At 40.7% G+C, this 7,340-nt stretch overlaps 1 long non-coding RNA gene across 1 annotated transcript in view; it reads left to right on the forward strand.

Moving 5' to 3' along the window:
* The window catches only part of LOC138805156 (uncharacterized), a 12,994-nt gene extending 5,838 nt beyond the window's left edge, over window positions 1-7,156 (forward strand). Inside the window, exon 3 of the long non-coding RNA XR_011365456.1 lies at window positions 7,082-7,156. This is a non-coding gene — a long non-coding RNA (uncharacterized lncRNA). The remainder of the gene's footprint in view (window positions 1-7,081) is intronic.
* The last annotated feature ends 184 nt before the right edge of the window (window positions 7,157-7,340 follow it).

Consider the following 7,340-nt stretch of genomic DNA (forward strand, 5'->3'; position numbering starts at 1 on the left):
CTTGGGAAATAGTGAGAAGGAGTGAACACCAGGATATGAATTTCTGTGTCCCAAGCTAGATACTCAGGCTTTAACTCTGACACCTGGAGAGGTCCTATGTGGACCAGCACCAGCCAGCAATCTGTTTGCTTAGGCTTTTCTTGTTTTTTTCATCCTGTAGGTCTTAAACAAATAGGAACAGCAGGAGTTAGTACAGACCCCTTGGGGAAGAGAGGAGCAGAAAAAAGAGCCAGAGAAACCCTTTCTCTCTCTGTTAGAGTTAAAAAAAACCTGGGGATCGTAGAATTCAGGTATACAGAAAAAATGAAGTAGGAGAGAAGGAAGGTATAATTTTTTTTAATTGTGTACCCTTTGATCTTTGTGAATGTTCAAGTTTATAATATATTGAAGAGGGGCTAACAGAACATGGAGACAGTGATGGCATAAAGACAAAGATTTTCTCTAGTTTGCACTCCCCCACTCCTCTATGCTTCTGACCCTAGGCTTTCCTAGACTTTGCCAGGAGCACCCACTCTGTATCAAATTGTGGTGAAGAAGCCCATTGCCTTTGGCAACATAGTTTAATGGGGAAAGATACTCTGTGCTTTAGAATTCAGGCATATAAGTAAAATTAACCAAGTATGTACCCTCTTATGTAATGAAATGATGGACCCTGATTGAAGTAATCAGGGAACACTTTATGGAGAAGATAGGTTTCAAGAAGTGAATTCCTATTATTTAAGTATGGTGGAGAGTGACTGGCATATAGTAAATGCTCCGTAAAAGGACTTTTAATAACTAGAAATGAATGATTGAGCATGGCCTCAAACAGGATGATAGGTGCTATATTTGCATCAACAAAAGACAATATTAACATTCATGGTTACTGGTATATTAATAAAGATAGACTTTAAATACATTTAAATGAACATTTAATTATTTTGTGGTGTATATTACGAATCAGAGAATTCTAGAAAAAAGAAATTGAGGGGAGAGGGCACAGAGGTCTGAGTGTAAAAAGTGGCCAGATCGCGAATGTAGGGTCCTGGTAGAGCCTGGAGAAGCTGCTGGCCTGGCTTTTATCTCTGTTCCCTTTACCAGCAGAACCTCGTGCCTATACTGAGCTTTACAGGATAAATTTGTGTTGATCTTGGATCCTTGATAGTGTGACCAGATCAGATCAGAGAACCTGCTTTAAAAACAAAAAAAATCCTTATGATACACAGTGTATGAAATAATGAAGGAAGAGTGCTTTTGGGGAGGAAGATGGAGGGGGAGAGAGAGAGAAAGAGAGAGGCTGAGGGAGGGAGACAGAGAATGGAGAGAGATCACTGTGATTTAACTTGGATCTAAGAGCAGCAAAGTTATTTCAGCTTCTAATGCTGACCGGTGAGACCCTCCTGAATTAGGAATAAGCTTCTTGTGGTGAGGAAAGGGTTATTAATTTGGACATGGGCTCTGGATAAGCTCATTTAAAGAGGGTTCAGTGGAACCAGGGCCTGTAGGAGTCTGTGATACAATGTATTGAGGATATATCTCATCTGTGAATCCGCATAACAGGCAAGTATCAGTAGGACAGAGAGAGGTAGAACATGAAATTCTAGAGAGGCGGGATAGGATTGAGAGTCCCAGCTGTGGAGCAGCTCTCATAGAGAAGTGACTTGCCCAGAGTTAGGTTTGATGGACCTCATTTCTCTTAGGGAGAAAGTACAGAAATGCATTTTTTAAAAATATAATTTTGCTAGGTGCTGGTAGCTCACATCTGTAATACTAGCTACTCAGGAAACAGGATTGTAGTTTGAAGTCAGCCCTGCAGGAAAATCTGTGAGACTGTTATCTCCAATTAACTTCCACAAAAACTGGAAATGGACCTGTGACCCCAGTGGCAGAGCACTAGTCTTGAGCCCAAAATACTCAGGGTAAATGCCCAGGCTCTGAGTTCAAGCCCCAGAACTGGCAATATATATATAGTTATTATTAAAAATTTGTATAGAAGGTTTACAATTCCATAAGTCAGGTAGTAAGTACAGTTCTTCTTATACAATGTCACCTCTTCTTTCAGTTTCCCCCTCTGCCCATAAGTTGCATAGCTAATTTTTTTACATAGTGTATATTGAATATCATGACTGCATTTGTTCACTCTTCCTTTCTCCACAAGAATGCATTTTTCCCCCTAGGATCCATGGACTAAATGGGAAAGTAAGATGGAACGCTATAAAAATTCATAGACTAGCAAAACTTAGCTCTTGAAGCAGGAAAAGTGGCCAGGAATCAGATATCTGGAACTCAAAAACCAAGACCTCTGAGATGCTAGGCTGAGGCTACTTTCTAAACCTAGAACTTTCTAAACATAGAAAAGGCCTCAGCCATATTTAGCCTTATGAAATTGGGGTCTCCTGACTCTGGAAAGGACATTAGCCATCCCTCTAGCCCTCTGTCCCCAGAGATGGTTATTCTATGTTTAAATACAAGAATGGGGAAAGGCCAGCCCACAGGCCCAATAAGGTCCCCAAAAATCTTTCGGTACATGATGAGACAGATGCACCATGCTTCTCTTGAGCTGCATGCTGCCATCTGCCTGTGTTGATAATTTTGTATGGCTTGTAATGATGTCATAAATATCCAAATGGATCTTTTTCTTGGCAGAAAAATGGCTGCTCATACCCGGGAGGTTTGATCTTGTGGTTTGCTCTTCTAGGGTTTATGATGTTTAGTTATATATCCATTAGAAAGTACAACTCACACCTAAGAAACATTTATTCCTCATAATTTTTATTAATTTTCATTTCAAGCTCAGGTAGAAGCAACTTTTTCACATTGACTTTCAAAATATTTGTGCCCAAAACATTCACTAATTCTTTTCTGTCTAGTCTCATAGAGATCCATCACCCATAGATCTTCTCCCCCAAGTCTCTTCCCCAAGGGCTATAATTGGAAATTATAAACTACGTGCTTATAAAGTTCTCCTGAGCTCCTCGTGGCTGTACCCAGAATACCTTTTGCCTGGTGCCTGTAATATTATACTTTATCTTTCTTTTCATGAGTCAGGCAGCTGCTATAGAGGTTTATTTAGGGAAACATGGAACAGCCAAAAAGTCTGTACTGGCTTAGGGCCAGACTAGGCCAGTGAGGTTGGTTAGAAGAGCCCAGTGATTTTTAGAAATCTAGGAGTAAGGCACACAGATATCCAGAGTTTAGATAGAAGCACAAGGTGGGGAGAGGGTCTTCAAATTCATTTCTAGGAAAATACTTATTCAATTTAGAGGCAGGGAGGATTGCCTCTGAAGACTGGCAGAGTAGATAGTTCCAGAATGTTCTTTATTGAGAGATTTTTTTTTTTCTGCTGCTAAACAGATTTGGGTATACTCTCAGCCTATCAATTGTTCACTTTCTGCTCATTTGTTTCTCTCTATACACCTACTTCTTTATCATTTATTCAAGTTGGGAGCAGGAAACAGTCTCCTACCCAATATATTTTGGAAGAATTTTTTTTTATTTCCTAAGATTACAAATGCATATTCCAGAGCGCCAGGTAGAGAATTGCATAGGTCTATAGCAGGCTGGAAAATAAACACTTTGCATATCTGTTCTGATCTGCGTGTGCTAACTATTCATCTCTTCTAGAGCATTGTTCGCCTTGTATTGATTCCAACTTTGTTTCTGTCATACATGCAGACTTCCTAGCTTCTAATCAATCCCTTTGTCCACAGATGATGGTGATGATAGTAATGATGATGATGATGGTGATGATGATGATTTGGTTTGTTGATTCACACTAAGTGCATGAATGTAGACTTTTAGATGTAGGGACTTTGTCTTAATAATGTTGTAAGTAAGCTGTGACCTTGGTGCTAATAAGAGCTTGTTCCAGTCCTTACATTAGATCATTTACCCAAACCACTTAGCATTGTTCTCATTTCTTAAAACTGTCTCCTTTGGCTTCTAAGACATTGCTAAGTATTGATTCTCCTTTCATCTTTCCTGCTGCTCCTTTAAAAAATATTAAAGAAATGAATAACAGAAAAACATTTTTCATTAGCGTCAGTTCTCCGTACAAGGGAATTTCATTCCAGCATGTCGGTGCAGGCATGCAAGGTACCTTAATCAGACTCAGCCCCTCCCTCCCTCTTCCTCATTTCCCCCTTCCCAAACCAATCTCTAGGAGCCTCATTATTCCATTTCCACACATATTTGTGAAGTATTTTGATCACGTTCATTCTCTTTCACATTCACCTTCTCCACACCCATTAAATCTTGGACAGGACCTATTTTCATTCCTGTCTTTTTAATTTATTGAATATTAATTGTTCAAAGGGATTTTACTGTGGTATTTTATACATGCATATAGTGGTTTAATTAGATGGACTTTCTTTGTTTACTCTTACTTTCTCCATCCCTTTTAGCTTCTGTTCTTCAACAGCTTTTAATGAGGTTCATTTTGCCATTTTCATTCAGAGATGTCTTGCTGCTCTTTATTAGCCTTTTTCATGGAACCCCGTGGTTGGTTTTCCTCAAGGTTCTTTGCTTTGCTTTTATTCTTTCTAATTCTTTACATTCTCTTAGGGAGTCTTCCGAGGTTTGAGCTCAGGGTCTGGGTGCTGTCCCTTAGATATTTTGCTCAAGACTGATACTCTACTACGGGAGCCATACTTCCACTTTCAGCTCTTTGCTGGCCAACCATGAGTTACCATTGCCAGGCTTTAGATGCTCAATTAATAGTGATTGAATGAGTGATTGGGAGCTAGTAGTCATAATAAATACTAGGTCAGGGGCTGGGAAGGTGGCTCAGAGCGCTTGCCTTGCATGCATGAGGTCCTGGGTTCGATGCCTCAGCACCACATAAGCAAAAAAAAAAAGCTGGAAGTGGCGCTGTGGCTCAAGTGGTAGAGCGCTAGCCTTGAGCTGAAGAGCTGAGGGACAGCGCCCAGGCTCAGAGTTCAGGCCACATGACCGGAACCAACTTAATAAAAAAAAAAAAAAATACTAGGTCATTCTGTAAAAGAAAAGGAAAGGAAATAAAGCAAAGAAAAGATACTCTTCTGGGAGTTAGTGGCTCACACTTAAAGTTCTAGCTACGCAGGAAGCTGAGATCTGAGGATCATTGTTCACAGTTAGCCAGGGCAGAAAAGTCTATAAGAAATCAGGCACTGGTGGCTCACACCTGTAATTCTAGCTACTCAAGAGGCTGAGATCTGAGGTTTGAAACCAGCTCAGGCAGGAAAGTCTGAGACTCATCTCCAATTAAACACTAAAAAGATGGAAATGAGGCTGTTTCTCAAATGGTAGAATGGTAGCTTTGACCACAAAAGCTCAGGAACAGAGCCCAGGCCCTGAGTTTAAGCCCCAGTACACACACACACACACACACACACACACACACACACACACACACACACACACACACACACACACACACACACACACACACACACACACACACACACACACACACACACACACACACACACACACACACATCTGTAAGACTCTTATCTCCAATTAACTACCAAAAAGCTGGAAGTGAAGGTGTGACTCAAGTGGTAGAGCAACAGCCTTGAGTGAAAAAGCCAAGAGAGAGCTCAAGTTCAAGCCCCAGTACTGCCCCCCCCCTCCAAAAAAAGAAAAGACATCCTGATTTTTTTTTATACTGTCCCATTCTAAATAGGTTTGGATCATTCAGTAGTTTGTAATGACTTTTAATCTGGTGCTGCAGATTTTTCTAACTTGTGGCTTCCCAGGTGCTTGCTAGTATATGGTATTTCTCTAGGTAAGGCTTAAGCACTATGTGAATAGATTTTGGATTGAAACAAAAATATATACTGGGATAGCTGAGAGAGAGTATGTGAAACAATTCATTAGAAGTTGATCCAGTCTGTCTATAAGATACTTAATTGTCATCATGAGCCCCTCCATATATTATAGCACAGAACAGGAATGTCTCCCTCTCTCCTACCCAGAAAGTTGTGCTTAATGCAACATCGGTAGCATTGTTCTTAATCTAGAACATACATATGGAGCATGTTATGCGTTGGAACAGGTTGGCTGCTCCAGGTGCTTCTAGAAGAGTTCTTGATTTAGCAGCTACTTAAAAAAGGATGATACTCGGCTATAAAGAAAGGGAAACTCTCTGTTTTAGTCCTAATTTTTTTCCTCCCAATGGAAGCAGAGAGAATAATTAAAAGCACATTTGGAAGTTCTCTGTATATATCTTAATATGCAAGGCTGCTGCAGAAGGTCAGCAACTTTCCATTCACAGGCTGAGTGCATGCCAGGAGAAGGCCCCGAGAGAATAAGCTCCCCATTGATTTTTCTGCACTCTTGGTCACAGCCTGTAGAAGCTGGAGAATCACAACTGTGAGGCACACATCGGAATGTAGGCCAACCCAAATGACCCCAAAAATCTGTCTGTCTGTGTGTATGTCATGTACACATGTGTGTATGCACATGTGGTTGGGTTGAGAATATTCACCATCTGGTAATAGAGCAAGTTGAGTGCATTAGGTCACTGAACCACAGAAAGTCATGTCTTTTCAAAAAAAACAAAACAAAAACAAACAAAAAACTCCTAAAGCTGGATGTCTAGATACAGGGAAGAAAGCAAAGATAAATCTATGGAGATTGGTAGGATGGAGTACAGTGGTTAACAATGGGATCATAGGTATTTTAGGTCTTGGATTCAAATCAGAACTTTCTAAGGGTACAAGTACTATAACCTGACCCTTCAGAGTTTTAGTTTCCAAATCTAAAATGGAAGCAAGTCAAGGGGTGGATGGCATTAAATGACTTGGTATTTGACAAGTTCTCAACAGTGTCAAACCTAAACAATATACATTCCAAAAACTGCTTGCTTATTAATGCTTGCTTATAGTAGTGTGCCAGCAAGGAAAGGTCATGGGAAAGTCATGGTTTGGGGGAATGGAAATAATGAGGCATCTGGAGCCCCATTAACAGTGAATGCAGTGACTGGGAGCAGGGAGACTAGAAGACTTGAGTGAAAACCCTAGCAAAATGAGTGATTCCCATCTTTAGCCAGATGTCAGTTACATGGATTCCAGGCTGCCCTTCTTACTAGTAACTGTTTCCTGCCTTCTTCCCTGTGTAGGTATGAATGCAGCTGTCCGGGCTGTAGTTCGAGTTGGTATCTTTACTGGTGCCCGTGTCTTCTTTGTCCATGAGGTTGGTTCTCCATTTTGCACCCTACCATTTTTTCTCTGTTCTGTTAATCTGCCTCCCACTCCCTTCCCACTTTCTCTTCTTTACCTCCTAGTGTCATTGCTGTATTTGCTTTCCCTTGAGTCTCTGTGTCCATGAATCACTCCTTCCCACTCTTGGTTCCAATAATGCTACCAAGACCCAGATTT

The sequence above is a fragment of the Dipodomys merriami genome, unplaced genomic scaffold, assembly GCF_024711535.1.
Source record: "Dipodomys merriami isolate MVZ:Mamm:240054 unplaced genomic scaffold, mDipMer1.0.p SCAF_3894, whole genome shotgun sequence".
Classification (NCBI taxonomy): Eukaryota; Metazoa; Chordata; class Mammalia; order Rodentia; family Heteromyidae; genus Dipodomys; species Dipodomys merriami.